We start from the raw sequence: 17,196 nt of genomic DNA, 5'->3' as shown, positions 1-17,196 counted from the left end.
TGAAAATAAGAATAGTCCATTTTGATTTCATGGAGACAGTGAGATAGAGACAGTTAAACTACAGTGAATAAACAATCACAATTAGGGTGACAGTATCAAACTTAAGCAGATAAATTTATACAAAGTACAATAAAACACCCTAATTTACATAACCGAGTCAAAAACTTGGTACATACATGGATTGGAATTGGTGAATTATTTTTGTGCATCTGTTAATTTAAATTAATCATCTAAACAAATTGATTTGTTAGTGGAAAAGCTACACTATTATGAAAATAGCGGAACTGCTGTCACTTTACTGAGAAATGTAGTTATAGGTATGGTAGGTAATTTTAGAAAGGCTAGCAATAGCAAGATAGCTTTGAAAGCATGAGATCCCTCCCTTCAGAGCATCTCCAAAGCCATGCCTCCTTCAAAACACATGACAAGAACGTCACAGGTTGGCATCTTGTAATTACTGTTACTACATGGGATGAGCGCAGCATAAGCTCATTGTTTTGGTTCAGGAGAAACTGTAAAAGGTGGCTGCTGTTTGTTTACGACGCCCAGTGACTGTCTGTCTATAGATGCATCCCAATTCAGAGGCTGCATCCTTCGAAGGCCGGATTCGAAGGCCACAGCGGCGAGACAAAGGCTGTCCCAATTCGAAGGCTCCTTCAAATGCGTCTTGGTTTCCCGTGCAATGAAGGATACAACAGATGGATCTTTTTGCGGACTTGTCTACCCCAGAATTTATTGCGAGCCAGTGACGACAGGATTTTTTTGAGAGAAATTGCCGAATTACACTTTAAACCTAAGTATTGGGTTTCAACTTACTCAAATATCTAATGATACAAATGTAAAAAATAAAAACTTTAAAGCAGTTCAAATGTTAACATACAGTATCTTACTAAGATCCGATTATATATAGTTTATACTCTATTAAATACAGAAATTGACTGTGGTGAACATATTTAATATATTTTATAATATGTTTAATATAACTTTCAAGAAAGTATTCAGTCTTCAGTCCAGTACAAAAGTTACAGCCACTCATCAACGGCAGCTGTCTTATTTGCTAGGCGACAAGAACAGTCCTCTTAAGGCTAGACCGTCCCATTTATCAATGCTCGTTCCGACCTTCCTAGGCATGGTCTTTGAAGTCTGCGTCCATCGAAGGATGCAGCCTCACACAGCTTTCAACTCTGCATAGCCTTACGCTGATGACGTGTGATAACGTGCAAGCAGTGTGTGTTGAGTTATGGAAATACATGGGTTGACTGGCAGGTAGGACATCGTATCATTGCATTTGGTAAAAAAAATTGTTTTTGTGGTCCTGAGACTTCCACAGTAGATATGTACATGTTTTAATATTTAGACCACTTCTATTATTGATTGCTATCAGGATATGAAGAGAGTTTCAACCAGCATAACAAAAAGTGTTTATAGAAAAAAATGCCTATAAATACCTTTAAGTTTAGTCAGTTATTCCCTTACACTGGAAGTTACAGTCAGTGGAAGTCAGCACAGAGAATTCAGAAACATAGACGAATGTAAATAGAAGGCTCAATAATAATAAACAAAAGGTGAGAGCCCAGGATGGTGGGTTTTTAATCTTTTATATATGGCTCTAGTGCATGGTTTTCTTTCCTTTCTGTTCTGCCATCTATCACCTCTGGCTTCTCCTGAGGCTTTCTGTGATGAACAGACAATGCAAACCCATTCCTCCACAGAGTGACTCTTTGAAGAGAGTTGGCATTTCTGTAGATACAGCACAGAAAATCAATTTCCCATTGACCCAGCCCTCTTCCACGCTGCTCTGCCGAAACGCATGCTTTGGTCTTGCTGGACGGCTGTGCCGATTGGTTCAGGAAGAGGTCTGAGGCATTTACTTGGCCTCTCTGCTGAAGTAAAGATGCAGACATTTCTGTCTTGTTTTGTTTCCTCAATCAGGTTGAGGCACACATGCTCAAATTACACCTCTCTTCATGTTTTACTGATTTTGTTGCATTTTTCTCCTTGTTGCTGCTGAATTATAATTATGTAAACAAATACCATTGAATATAACATATAATATATTTGGAAGCCCTATTTTTTCTGACTTGTTTTGTCATAATGACAACTTTTTTCCACCATAATTTTTTTTCACAATCTCTCCATAGCAAAAGATTGAGAGTTAAAATTTGTTTTGCTTGTACACAAGAAAGCATAACAGAAAAAAATAATGCATCTCTTTTTCATGAGCACAGACACAGATTGTTGACATGTTTCTTATTTGCTGTCAACAAAGGGACACTTCAGCCTATTTGAGGATGTCGTGCATTGGGAATACATTTGTCAGAAAAATTGGTAAATATTGTATTAGCACTTTAGTAACAATATGCAAATGTCATTGTGAAGTGCTGAATCGGCACAGCATTCAACTGTGGGTGTGTTTAACTCTGAACTAAACAGTACTTAACAGTGTTGGTGCTTCACACTGTTTTAACACATTGTGTGATCTGTGCTCGGCCACTGTGAATACACACCCACACACACATTAACTACAGAAGGGCTGGAAGAAAAAGACACATAATTGTTTTGGCCACTGAGCACAATAATTGATGTGCAGAATATGAGTGTTATCAGGCAAAACAGTTTGACCTTTGTAAGTTACATCACTTCAGATTTAATGTGCAATATGATGAGTCAAGCTGCGTCTCCACAAGCAGCAATCTGCTTCCAGGACAACCCGCTAATTCGCCATCCCTGCACATAATTAGATTGGCATATTTCACTAATGGATTTTCCCCTCCATAATTACTGATTGTAGTTTATTCAAATGCCCTGAGTGACAAATCAAATGACCATACTGCTTCCATCAGGGGGAGTGATGAATTTTGGGCTCGTTCGAACTCAGACGTATGCATCTATTTTAAAATTCTGATGTTGTCATAAGTCTCAATCACTTCTGAAATTACTCTGACTAATTGTCTCCGCACCATCAGTTACAAGGTATGACATTAAACAGCTTGTAGAGCACAAAAAACAGCTATTTTTAAACCACAATGAGTTATTTGACATTTCATTCTTTTTCTGAGTGTATTCTTCCACAACGTAACAAATATAAAGCTAAACACTAGGAAATATCATTATGGAAGCTTGTTTCCACCATGGACTTTTTGTCTCATAATTCTGACTAGTTTCCCACAATTTTGAGTTTGTATTTCACAATTCAAACTTTATAACTCGCAACTCTGAGTTAATATCTCACTATTGCGAGAAATTGTCTCAGAATTGTGAAATAAACTTGCAATTGCAAGAAATTGTCTCAGAATTGTGAGATATAAACTTGCAATTGTGAGAAATTGTCTCAGAATTGTGAGATAAACTTGAAATTTTGAGAATTATCTCACAATTCTGACTTTTTTCCTTGTTTCTCACAATTATGATTTATAAGTCACAATTCTGAGGTTTTTTTCCCCTCAGAATTGTGAGATATAACCTCACAATTAGAAAAGGTAATTACACATTTTTATCTCATAATTCTAACTTTTTACCTTTTTTGTTGCAATTCTGACTTTTTTCTCACAATTGTGCATTGTAAACTCCACATTATTAGATATAAACATACTATTCTTACAAAAAAGTTTAAATTTACAATTCTGAGGGAAAAAAAATCAGAATTGGAAGAAATAAAGTTGTGAAAAAATTTGAGGGAAAAAGAGGGAAAAAAAATTGCTAATACCTTTTTAATTTATTTTTTATTTGTGGTAGAAACTTCCATATCATATCCCCTAATTGACTTAAAAAAGCACCTGCAGTATTCTGTCCAAACTTGATCAAACTTTTACTTGGTGGTGTTAATATTTGTATGGTGCAGTTTCTGATAAAGTGTATAATCACATGTAGTAAAACATATCAAATTAGAACTCTACTGAAACTAAATAATTTTCAAAATATACATAAATGATAAAATGAAATTCAAAAGTAAAATACAAAATTACATACATTAAACCACAATTAATTTGACATTTCATCCTTTTTCTGTTTGTATTCTTCCACTCCGTAACAACAATAAAGCTTAACACTAGGAGACATTATACCCCCCTGCCCCCTAATTGACTGATAAGAAGAAACCCACACCTGATGTGATTTTACGATGCATACATTTGAATAAAATATCCGGTTCTAACTTTCACCCCACAGGCCTGGCAGGTGAAGTGAGTTACAGTCGCCCCGAGCCCATCACCCGCCCTCTCCGTATAATTGCCCTAGTATTTTTCTCTCCGTGATTGAATTCATCAGGCCTGCTTTGTGTGCGGCGTGCTGCTTTGAGAGGCAGGGGTGTGAAGCTGCTTATTTATATTTATGAATTCGCACAGTTTGCCCTAGTGTGAAATAATGGGTCATTCCAACACAACATGGAGTGCGGAGGCTGAATTTCAAATGGATTTCCAGTTTTCGCACCACTGAGCTCTATGAATGCTGAGCACACGGAGGATGAGGGCAGGGGAGAGATAGAGCGAGAGAGAATGGGAAAGAGAAGATATATACTGTAGGGGCATATGAGTTTAAAAGGCTGAGTGGGAGACCACACAGCACCGTCATTGTTCTGGTCACTGGCTTCATTATTAAGAGCTATGGTACAAATGTAGGGGACCTCTGTGGCACACGGCCTATGAAATGTACGGCAGGATCGACCCTCATCGTTTACATCCTTCTGCTGAAAATAAATTCTAATGGTACAGACCTAACATGCAATTCTACCCACAACGGGTTATACAGAATGTCACCAAGACTGAAGTGGGCCGGAGGAGCCTAGAAACTTTTCGGTGAGAGGCTCAGCGTTCATATCCCAGTCTGCAGCAGCGGTGCATGCCAAGGAGAGCTCTTCTCTTGCACGCCTTGCTGAAGTTCCTGTGGGCTGTGACAGACTGTGACAGTGGGAGGTTTTTCTCTGATTAAAAACACTGAAGCTTGAGCACTCACAGCTGGGCTCTTCAGACGGCACACCTGGGTACCCTGGCAGCACATAAAAACAATGTGCCAAGAGAAAAAATAACTGTCAGGAAGAAATATCAGTGAGAAGGTCAGTACTGAGATTATTTCAAACAGCAGCTGAGATGCTTGATGTAGAATGTGGATTCAAAATTAGTAACTGTACATTATTACAATGAAATGAGACTTTGTTGGACAAATATATAGTCTGTCAAATGTTTCATTACAAAACTGTCTGTCTTCTGTACAACTCAAAAGAATATATTTTGATGAATGTTGGGGTCAATGTGGCCCAACGTTCTTTTACGTTTCGCAGAAGAATGAAAAGCCCCTTTCACACAGCACGTTGATCCCAGTAAATTGCTGTAAAATTGCTAGAGTGCCTTCTGTGTGAACGCAAACACGTCCTGGGATTGATGCTGGGATTGATGCCGGGATGGGGACCTAGTAATATTGTGAACATAATCGAAAACGCTGATCATTAGTAAAAAAATCCACCAAGTGCGGGACTACAATGGAAAGAGCGGTAGCCGAAGATTAGACTGGACTTTCTACAACACATCCTGACATCACGTGTCTTTACGGGATGTGTGTGAACGCACTCACAGATTCTGGAAAATCACTGTCAGTGTGAATTAACCAAAATCAAATGATCCTGGGACAAATCCCGGGACACATTATCTGTGTATTTTCCGGAATCTCTGTGTGAAAGGGGCTAAAGTCATACAGGTTTGGAATAACATGAGGGCGAGTTTTTCGGGTGAACTATCCCTTTACCGAGGTCAAGTCTATTTTTTGCATTTTTGAAGTGTTTAAATCTAAAATCAATGACACAGCAACAATTAAACAACATGGAACACTATGGACCCTATCTTGCACCCAGCACAATTGACTTTGTACACCGACGCATGTATTATTCCTATTTCGCTCCTGCCGTGCACCTGGCAAATCCGCCGTTATAATAGCAATCCGCCAAGGAACAAGCGCGCCTGCTTTTAAAGGGAAAGTGAGATGACGCTCTGATTGGTTTATTTTATTGTTACGCCCAAACCACACACTTATGAGTAATGTAGCTACTTCAGACCAACCCATTTTAGATTTGCGTAACTTTAGATCCCAAAGTTACTTGCGTTTCGCGTTTGATACTTGCGTTTCAGATCGTTAAAATAGGGCCCAATAACTATAAGAAAATTCAAAAGTAAGATAAAAATAAAACATAATAAAAAGTTGAAGTTACAATTTCCCTAGTGTCTACCCTGACTAAGCTATATGCTGTTCTGAGGGCAAAGTGGTTCAAAATCTACCCTGAAACCAAAACAAGGACCATGTGTCTAGAAGACATATCTCTTAAATTTATTTTCTTTTTAAATTAGTGCTATATAACTCATTTGAGCATGTGCCCTTAATGGGTCATCTGTCTTCCTAACAAGCTGACAAATTCGGAGGTAAACAGAAAAATAATGTGATCCCAACTTCTCTATTTAAGTCTCAATGGAGCTGAGTCAAAGAGTCAGCAACAACTTATAGTATGAGCTCTTCCAGAAACTGCAGACGGTCAACATATCAAGTCTAAAAAGGGCCACAGGAGTCTTACGATACGGTTTTATTGCCTGCATCTGTTCACCAGCAGCACTCATTTTTCAAGAATTTTCATGTTTGTGCAGTTGGTTGCTGCTGCAGGCTCATTGAGGAAACTCTCAAGAGTAGCCAGAGATATCAATATCTCACACTACCTGATACTCAGTCCTACAATCTTCTGTTCCTCCCATAATGGCTTAACCCGTTTCTTGGGTTGCACAAGAGTCACTCCGTTCCATGAATCACTCCTTTTGTAATTATCTTTATGTCACCAGTGATGTGCCGGGGTTCTGTCGCTGGAGCGGCTCTCCGCTGTGATTGTACAGGGATCCGGTGTGCGCTGTGGCATGGTGAGCGCAGGTGTTTGTCTGGTGGATGCTCAGTGGCTTCGCCATCATCTGCTGGTCCACTCCCTCTCACAGCTGTGGTGGAGGAGATTGGATTAGCTCCATACGAGTCCTTGGGGGGTACGAGTGAGCAAATGATCGCTCGACTGCAGAGAGAAACACAATGATAGTAAATAGCAGACTCCATTAAGAGCCCTGCATGGGCTGTGAATTGCTGGAGAAAAACACAGCATCCAAAAAGGAAATATTCAACAATTAATTGCTCACATGAGTAGTGCAGCCACACCGTCTCATGTAGAAGATATTATAGACATGTCATGAAGCTGGGCCTTGTGGGACCGTACTAGTCAAAGACTACACTCACTCTCCTGTGCTGTCTTACCTGCCGGTTTATTGATGCTGTCGCTCTGGTAGTTCATTTCTTCAACTGCCAAACAGCACCACCAAATCTGGAGGCAGAAGAGATTCTTCATAATTCTCATCACAGTCCAGGTCTCACCTGCAAACAAAAGACTCATTATTTTATTTTAAATGTGAAACTAATGACTAGCTTTCAGTTTTACAGGTTGAGCTGCTCGGAATTTAGTGCTTCACAATTAAATATTTATTTAATCTGTCCATGAACAATATCTAATGGAAATCATACATGTGTTACAGGACAATACTGCCATTGTTGTCATAAAAGAAAGAAAGTAAGAAAGAAAGAAAGAAAAGACAGGAACATTTTACACTACATCTCAAACAATGTATTGTGTTTAATAGCAGTCTGTGTTGGATTTATTTATTTTTATTTTTGTCATAGCATGTTATGAATCCTTTTTGCCAAAAAAATTTCTTTGTATATTTTCACAAAATTACAGCTTAATTGGAAAGATTAAAAAAAATGGTTTATTAAATATTTACCTTTATTTTGGCTTTCTTCACCCATCATGTGTCTCCTCAAGCATGACAACTCAAGCGTGCTCTTCACTGACACTGTTTTCTCCTCGGCAACTAAGTACAATAAACTAAAACTTTTGAAAAGTATAAATAAAACTTTTGAAAAGTCGTATTTCTTTCTTTCTTTTTAAAATAAAAAGTCATTCTTGTGGTTTATGATTAATACACTCGTTGTTTAGATAAACATGGTTTTAATGTTTTCATTAAATAAGGACTTCAGTTTTCATATTTCATATTCATTTAAGATTGATTTGATCTGGGAAAAGGCTAAAAGAATAAACTTCATTTGTTGCCTAAAAGTCATTTAAAAAGTAGTCAAATTAAATAACGATGGTCTTGTAAAATTACAAAAAGAAAGTTTTAGTTGTAATTAATTAGAACTCATGGGACATCTTCAACTTGTCGCTCAGTTTAAAAAAATACGAAAAATATCTATATAAAAAATTTAGTTATTCGTCACCAATGTAATATCAGTGGGTGTTGCCTGTTAACACTGTCGTGTTGTCGTGCACCTTTTAAGGTAAATAGCAAAAAAGTCTATACTGTGGTTGTGACTATAAAGAGCGAGTATTTTACTGCTTATTGCCAGGTCCCACATTACAAGTGCCTTCGGTAAATGTGATTTTTTTTTTCATTTGTTTATACATTGCTCAAAGAACGTCCAATGTGTTTGAATAGATTCACCCCAAAATTAAAATTCTGTCATCATTTACTCACCCTCAAGTTGTTCCTGTATGAATTTATTTCTTCTGCTGAACACAAAAAATATTTTGAAAAATGTCATTAACCAAACAGTTGATGGCCCCCATTGACTTCCATAGAATTTTTTTTCCGTACTATGGAAGTAAATGGTTACAGATGGTTTTTTTGTTTTTTATATCCTCTTTTGTGTTCAGCAGAAGAAATGTATACAGGTTTGAAATAAATTGACGCTGATTAAATGATGACAGTATATTTATTTTTGGGTGAACTGTCCCAATTTTAAAATGAAATGGTCCTTTATTAAAGGCACAGTTCATGCATAAAATGAAAGAATGTTATTTTTTATTCATGATTTTATGTAGGCTTTTTAGGCATGCATTTTTCTTCCAACACAGAATGCATAAGGAATATCACCTATAGTTTTATAGATTTTTTTCCAATATTTTTTCATTATAAAAAGTTTTAAATGTTAATTAATGTGTCCATTTAAACCGTGCTTTATTTATTATCATTTTTATGTTTGAATTATTAAATTGATACTTGATTCCTTCATTGTGTTTTTAAGTGTCAGTCCTCTATACATTAGATGACATTTTAAAATGTTCTGTGAACCATCTCTTTAATTGCTGTTTATACACAAACATATTCACCTGTCTTCAGTTCGTAGTTTACATGTACAGCTCTTAGAATGGATTCCAGATCTCTTTGTGGTGCTCAGTCTTTGACTGTATCTCCACATTAAGTCTTAATTTGAGTCTTTATGAATTGTTGCCCTTCAGACTTCAAAATTTTCTCTTTTAGTAGCCTACCCTATACAAGACATAGAAAAGGCTGCCCTTGCCCATGGTTGTGGATCAGACACGATGTTATTAAAGGCAGCATACTGTCTCAATTTTCTTTTTATCATTTTGTGTTCTAGCAATGTCTCATCTTCCTTCATTGTGAGTCTTTTCAGACACTAATTGAAAATCATTGCATTGTCATGAACAAAACGGAAATGTGACTTAAGGTTTTATTACTGCAAGCACTGATGAGAATAAGCATGGGGACATTGTGCAGAGAAATCACAGTAAAACAGTGCAGAGAAAAAAAATTAAAAAATCCCAGTTCAATATTTTACTGTTTCTAGCGTGCTTTTTTTATTTTTATACCTCCACATGAGTCCATATAGGTTGATAGTTTCCCTAACATTGAGAGCCTAACATTTCTCTGCAATGCCACTCAATCCCCACAGTAGCTTTTAGAGTATTTTTGTTGGCATGGGAACCAATTCAGACTCCCATTATAGGGCACAAAAAGATGGAGGCAGATTGCCTGAAGCCCAACCACTCAGTTTTGGTTTCATGAAGGATAGTGACAGCACCATTCACAGAGAAAGGATGAGCACAATAGTTCAGATTGCTAGCCATTGTCTTCATAATGTTTGTCATCTCTGCCAGTGTCATAATGGAGGGAAGATCACACAGAGTGTGATGGTGACTCTTACTGCAATAAGATTGAGCGCTGATATACCTAGTGTGACTTCTCTAATGCATTGTCTTCAATCTTCCGACAGCAAACTATCAAGCAAATTTTATGAATTATGTTGGGCTGCCCACAATAATGCACTCTCCTCTCTTCCATTTTCCCCCCCTCTCTTTTAACTGATTTTTCTCTCTATGGCACATATTACAGAAACATTTTCACAGTTAGATCTTGGCTGTCCTTCAACCCTTCCCAGCGCATTATTTCATTGGAGTTTCCTGTGGACAGGAGCGAAGAGAGAGACTAGATCAATACAGCGTATTGTGTCAATGTCTGTAGCTAGGAGATTCTTTAGACACAAAATTGACTAGGCTCAGTGTGTTTTAATGATTTCACTTTGGATTATATTTGTTCCCCTGACAAGCTCATAGAAGAAAAAAAAAATGGAGATCCTGCTCTCGACTTTGAAAAGCTGTATTTGAAGAACTAGCATCTTGTCCGAAGACACAGGCGTGGTGGCGGCCATCTTGTCCAAGGGCTCTGGAACGGCGGCGGCCATCTTGCCTGAGGGCTCTGGAACGGCCGCGGCCATCTTGTCTGAGGGGTCACAGTATGAAGCTGATGTGTGTGCTGCCCACACACAAAAAATAGCCGTGGCCATGATGATCAGCGCTGTATCATCCAGAGCTGACTCAGGCATGGCGGCCATCTTGTTGGAGGACTCTGGAAGGGCGACCTTGACCGGAAAAAGCTCAGGCTCGGCAGGCATGACGCGAAGAAGCTCAGGCTCGGCAGGCATGACGTGAAGAAGCTCAGGCTCGGCAGGCATGACGCGAAGAAGCTCAGGCTCGGCAGGCATGACGTGAAGAAGCTCAGGCTCGGCAGGCATGACGTGAAGAAGCTCAGGCTCTGGTGTGGGAACCAAAGGACAGGGAGGTATATAAAACACAGGACTAGATGATAGCAATCATCAGACCTGGGCATGCTGGTGACTGTGATAGGCCAAGCTCCGTGGCCACTGGATCTTGGAGTGTGATGCCCCTCTTCAAAAAACGTTTAGGGGACATGTCCTCCTCAATCTCCCCAACAGTGAAGGAGGAACCACACAAAAACAGGGCATAATCCAAAAAGTGAACGACCCTCGAGGAGCATCTTGTATTAGTTTATCCTTGAGCGGACGGTTAAGCCTGTGACAGAAAAAGTCGATGAGAGCACAATCTGGCAGTTCAGAAACATTTGCAATGTCCAGGAAAATATGAATGTGCTCTTTGAGGGTGCGGTTACCTTGGCGCATGTGGACTAACTCAACTGCTGGATCCATAAACTGTAGGTGAAGTCTTCTGTCACGAATTGCTCTGAGACACGAAGGTTGAGGATCCAAATGCAGTTTTATTGAAAGGGTAATCCACAATTGTAGTCGAAAACAGGCAAAGGTCATAAACACCAGGTAATCAGTCCAAACAATAACAGGGTCAAAGGGGCACAGGCAAAAACAGAGGAAACAAAGAAAGCCAGACAGAAGATCGAAAACCAGGAGAATGCTTGGAATTGCAGTGCAACACTAAACAAGACTTCACAGGGAATGACAGAAAGAACCAGGCTTATAAAGGGTGAGCAAACAAGAAGATGAGACACAGGTGAAACAATGAGTGCTAATAAGTCCAGGCAGAGAATTATGGGAGATGTAGTTTGTGAGGGAATGACAATAGTCTGTTGTGGAGTGCCCTCTGGTGGCTCTCAAGGGCACTCCAGCTGGTGACTGTTACATAAAGATTACATTTCTAAGAATGTGGCTAAATTTTTTGCCTTTTCTTTATGCTGGTCTCTCTTATTTGTCATTGACCCACATATCCTTCATCTTCATGGTATTTGGATTGGAGTTGCGCTGTCAGTGAATCTGAATGGTGTGTCTTCTTCCATCATGGTGCCTGTGACTTGTATGTGTTTGCCTTGACCACCCATGAGTGATCCGTTTTCTGGTCTTTTTACTGACAGGCTTTCTCAGGTGTTTCCCTCCTCTCTGCTGTCCTCTCCTCCCCCTCTACTGTCCTTTACTCATCCCACCAAAACTTTGGCTGCTTGTCAGAGCATTCGTCCTTGTACATGTGTGCCCATGTGTAGCGGGATGTGTGAGTTCATATGAGATCTATGACGCACATCTGGTCTTCTACAGACTCTAAAATGCATTTATACAGAAGAATTGCCCATAACTCCCTTGGCTACAGGTTGATTGAAATCATACTGTTTGTGGTTTTGAAGAACATTTTATTTAGTTTCAAATGACAATCTATATTCAACCAAACAACTAGCAAAATTTTGCTGAGCATTGAGAACATTGTTTGAGTACACAGAGTTTCCTAAAAAGAAAGATTTTGAACAACTCACTGTAGCTGTGTCAGCCGGCATTTTGACAGTCAAAAATAGTCGATCTCCGAATGCAACGTAACAGGGAGGAGAGTAAAGATGGAAAGCTCCTAAATCTTAGTTCCATATAAATTCACGGATAATTTGTTGTTTTGTCGTTAGTGAAAATCAATACTGAAAAGGATCCTCATATAAGAACAATACTAAAATTCAGAGTCAGTTCATTCACATTTGGAGATCGACTATTTTTGACTGACAAAATGCCGACGGACACAGCTACAGTGAGTTGTTCAAAATCTTTCTTTTTAGGAAACTCTGTGTACACAAACAATGTTCTCAATGCTTGAGTTCATGTGTAGAGCCCCTGGTGATACTTCGAGCAAAGTTTCATGTTGTGTCGAGCCTTCTTAGTGTTTTAAAAATAGCGATTTTTGATGCTATCATAAAAGTGCCCCAAGCACTCCCATTCAAAAGGCAATTTGACCGAAAACGAAAATACGGTCAAACTTAAAAGTGGAGTTTCCATTCTAATTATGCTTTTAAACAAAAGTTTGCCTCGGGCAGATTAACAAAAAGACCCTAGGTTGCATTTTGGCGAGAGTTTTTTTAAACTATTAAATAGCCAAACTGAACGCGTAGAATATGCTGAGCACAATAACGCAACATGTCAGTTTCTTCCACACAAAAGCCCATGTAATGGGTTTGATTGTGTGTGAAAGGACAACCCTCTATGGCTGTATTGTCCTCATTTTATGTGCAGGTACTGAACAGAAGCTTTAAGTGTTTACCTCATTTCTCTCTAGCTGTTATTCCCAGTTTTAAGAGGATTACATCTTGCCATCATATAATAGAGACGTCTAATTTTCGTATTTCTGCTTCGCTTCTCATGACACTCCATCTGCTCCAGATGGGTTTTTGGTGAATTCTGCGTATGTGTCCATTTCTCTTGCTGAATAACGGGGGTAAAATAGTGTGACCTGAAATTTAAGGTAATACATCTCTGTAGGCTGTCCTCTTTCACTACATCAAATATGTTCACACCCTCTCACACTCTGTTGAAGCATTGATCCGCATACGCTGAGGTTATGCCCGGCGCTTTGATAAAGGAGGCTCAAGCTGATGTAACAAAACCAAACATTACAGGATATAAATGATTTACAGTTCCCATCTGCCACACATATGTGGCCTCTGTTAACACTTATCAACACTGGGGATGTTGCACAGGGCGATGCAAAACATCATTCATTATTTACACGTGTGTTAATGTTGCAACGAACCAACCAGTGATACATACATAAGTCTTGATTGATAGCTTCTCTTATTTGCAGTACAGAATTTGAAGCCAGAAACAGTCCAATTTCAGATTTGTTGTTGTTGTTGTTGTTGTTGCACCTCAAAAGTTACCTGCTGGATATTCGAAATAAACCAAACTACTACTATTCATAAAGTAGTTGATTTTTTGAAACATTGGTGAACCAAAACTTACACTAAATAGTAATCTAATGTGAAATAAACATCCTAAAAGTAGCAAAAATGATCAATTCTTTTGGGAAATACTACAATTCCAAGTCTTCTCCAAGGTTTGTGTGTGTGTGTGTGTGTGTGTGTGTGTGTGTGTGTGTGTGTGTGTGTGTGTGTGTGTGTGTGTGTGAAAAGTCTTATTATATTATTTAAATAATTTTTGAGTGAATGTTTTATTTGTTCTCATAACGGTCTGAATGATTCTTTCACAAATTAGACTGATTCAGTTATCAAGTTTAACTCACTGACTCAATGTTTATGATTTCCAGCCGCTATATGGATTATTGGTGGATAATTTCAGTCTTTAACTAACACAGATCTACCGTATTGCTTCAGAAGACTTTAAATACAGTACATAACTGAAGAATTCCACTGAAGAATGAAGTGAATTATACATTTAGGCATGATCTTACAGTACCTGCATTTTGGGGAGAGAGATGTGAGCTGTTAGTTCTCACACAGCGGGCTAAATTTCACCCTCTCACCACACTTTATTCCTCTGAAATACCTTACATTTAAAATGGCTCTCAAGAACATGCAATACTTGCAGTAATGTCTGCTGACCTTATATTAGTATTACAAATAATACCCAGCCATTTATTCTGTGCTTAGAAAGGTTTTGAGAGAATATTCCATTTCGTGAATCCAGATAAAAATCTATTACAGCTTGTGTGCAAGTGGGCAGGCATTTGAAATAAGATGTTACAGTTTTCAACGCTAAGGTCATGGGTTCGATTCCCAGCGAAAGCAAGAACTGATAAGAATTTAAAAAGTGTACCTTGAAATGCAATGTAAGTCGCTTTGGATAAAAGCATCTGCCAAATGCATAAATGTAAAATGTTCAGAATGTCAGCTCTCTATTTTGTGTAATTTTGAAATGTTGTAAGTAAGCCAAAACATTTTTCCTTTCGTCAGATGCTGCTCATTTCTTCACTTACCCCTGATTTGCTGACCAGAATTTCCTGGCAGCACAGATGGCATCAACCCTACAGCTCCGTTTAAAGTATTTACCTCTTGAAACAGTCAAAGGCCACGAAATGGAGAATAAAAGTTGGTACTGCACCTCAGTTTATGATTTATGTGCTACGAGGGGCTTAGTGCATAAATATTAAAACACTGGTGTTGCATTAGCTGCCAGTAATAACAGGCTGCCTGGTTTCCTGGGCTGTGTTTGATTGTCTCCTGCTCACAGTGATTAACAGAGCAGAGAGAGCCGGAGAAATGAGACAAAGCAGACCGAATGAGAGAGGAAGAGGGAGAGAGAGCAAAAAGGAGAAGCTTTTATATGTGAGAATATGAAGCTGACCGAACCCTCTCATTACGTTCACCTTAAACCATCTGGTCTAAATATAGGGCGAACTTCAGATCTTTTTTAAAACCACAGTCATTTTGAGCTCTTCATTGTGGTGAATTATTATTATTAATCATTTATACATGATATCATTTATACTATAAAACTAAACCTTAAAGGAATAGTTCACCCCAAAAATGAATGTTGTTTACTCCCTCTCATGCCGCTTCAAACCATATCGTGGTTTTTTTGGTGTGTTACAGAGCCTTGCCATACAACTATATTTCATAGTGACAGATAAAAGGGGAAAAACATCATGAAAGCACTGTAAGTATAATTCAAAATTGTTCGCATGACTTGTACACTATATTTCAAGTCTTTGGAAGCCTTATGATAGCTTTTTGACAAACTTAATTTACACTACTGTTCAAAAGTTAGATCATTTAGTAAGATTTTTAAAATAGTTTTGAAAAGTATTTTATGCTCATTAAGGCTGCATTTATTTAATCAAAAATAGTAAAAACAACAATATTGTGAAATATTATTACAAATTATATTGTATATGTACTATTTTAATATATTTTAAGATGTAGTTTATTCCTGTGAAGGCAAAACTGAATTTTCGGCATCATTACGCCAGTCTTCAGTCTCACTGATGATCCTTCAAAAATCAATCTAATATGCTGAATTGATGCCCATGAAACATTTGTTATTATCAAATGTTCAAAAGTTGTGCTGCTTAATATTGTTGTGGAAATCATTACATATTTTTTTCAGGGTTCTTTGATGAATAGAACATTCAAAAGAACAGCATTTATTTGAAATAGACTTTTTTATAATTATAAATGTATAATTTATGCCTTTTCTGGCACTTTTGATCAATTTAATGCATCTTTGCTGAATAAAAGTATTCATTCTTTTTTTTAAATCATTCACAATTCAAAAAAGGTGCTTTGTGCTCAGATAAAGGTGGTTTGCTTCTCTCTATCGTAGCTATCGCATGGAGCTTTACTCCCTCTGCTCCCTATGAAATGTGGTGTATCATGACACAAAGGTGTGTAAATAATGACCATTGTAATTTCTGGGTGTACTGACTCTAAATGTGACCCATTGCGCAGGAAAACGCACACCCCTGCTGCTCCCCAGCACACAAACATCACTCTTCCCATGATCCTCCTGGGATGACGGACGAGGTGAACTCTCATTCGTTATAACCGAGGTAAACACATTATCAAGTCTGTGCACCGGCGTAGATGGGGTCATCGGAATTCATAATGATCATTTGGTGATGCTGCATTCTGTATATTTGTTTATAATTGAATCACATATGCAGCAAGTGAGGCCCTGGTTTTATTATTTGCTCGATGTGTTATGGGGCCTGCCTGTTAGTGTGAGGTCACGGGCAAAGAAACCCACACACTAGCGCTTGGTTGAGAGGGTGTTTTTGCAGTTATGGCTCATATTCATTAACTAAGTGACACTGAGGGAGTGCATGCGCTGTGCGTGCATGATAGATACGGACGGCAGGTGCTCTATCATGTGTCGTGGGTGCAGGCGCCATGACCGCATCAGTCCTGACACTGTGCAAATGGGACACATTCATTCCCTGTTAGTGTTTCAAATGAGAGTAAACACTCAACCAGAGGACTCTCCATCATACAGCACCTGAGAGCGAGAAGGAGTGAGAAAGAGAGAGAGATGCTGAAAAGCAGAAAACAGACATATAATCTGTCACGCAGCTCTGAAATACCATTGAAACTCCTGCCACTGAACAGAGGTTCTCAATTAAAGGGATAGTTCACCCAAAAATGAAAATTAGCCCATGAATTACTCACCCTGAAGCCATCCTAGGTGTATATGACATTCTTCTTTCAGAAGAATACAATCGGAGTTATATTAAAAAATGCCCTGGCTCCTCCAGGCTTTATAATGGGAATGAATGGGCACCATTTTTCCATTCAAGTGCATCCATCCATCATAAAAGTGTCCCAAACGGCTCCGATGGGTTAATAAAGGTCTTCTGAAGCGAAG

General features: G+C 38.6%; 1 protein-coding gene across 1 annotated transcript in view; it reads right to left on the bottom strand.

Annotated features, from left to right (window-relative positions):
- The window catches only part of rbp4l (retinol binding protein 4, like), an 85,549-nt gene extending 71,812 nt beyond the window's left edge, over window positions 1–13,737 (bottom strand). The window contains exon 1 of the mRNA XM_084136399.1: window positions 13,721–13,737. The gene's annotated coding sequence lies outside the window, so the exon portion shown is untranslated. The remainder of the gene's footprint in view (window positions 1–13,720) is intronic.
- Between the last annotated feature and the right edge of the window lie 3,459 nt (window positions 13,738–17,196).

Source organism: Abramis brama, assembly GCF_963993115.1.
Source record: "Abramis brama genome assembly, chromosome: 15".
NCBI classification, from domain to species: Eukaryota; Metazoa; Chordata; class Actinopteri; order Cypriniformes; family Leuciscidae; genus Abramis; species Abramis brama.
Note: the sequence above shows the minus strand (reverse complement) of the source record. Positions and strands in the feature narration are given on the sequence as shown.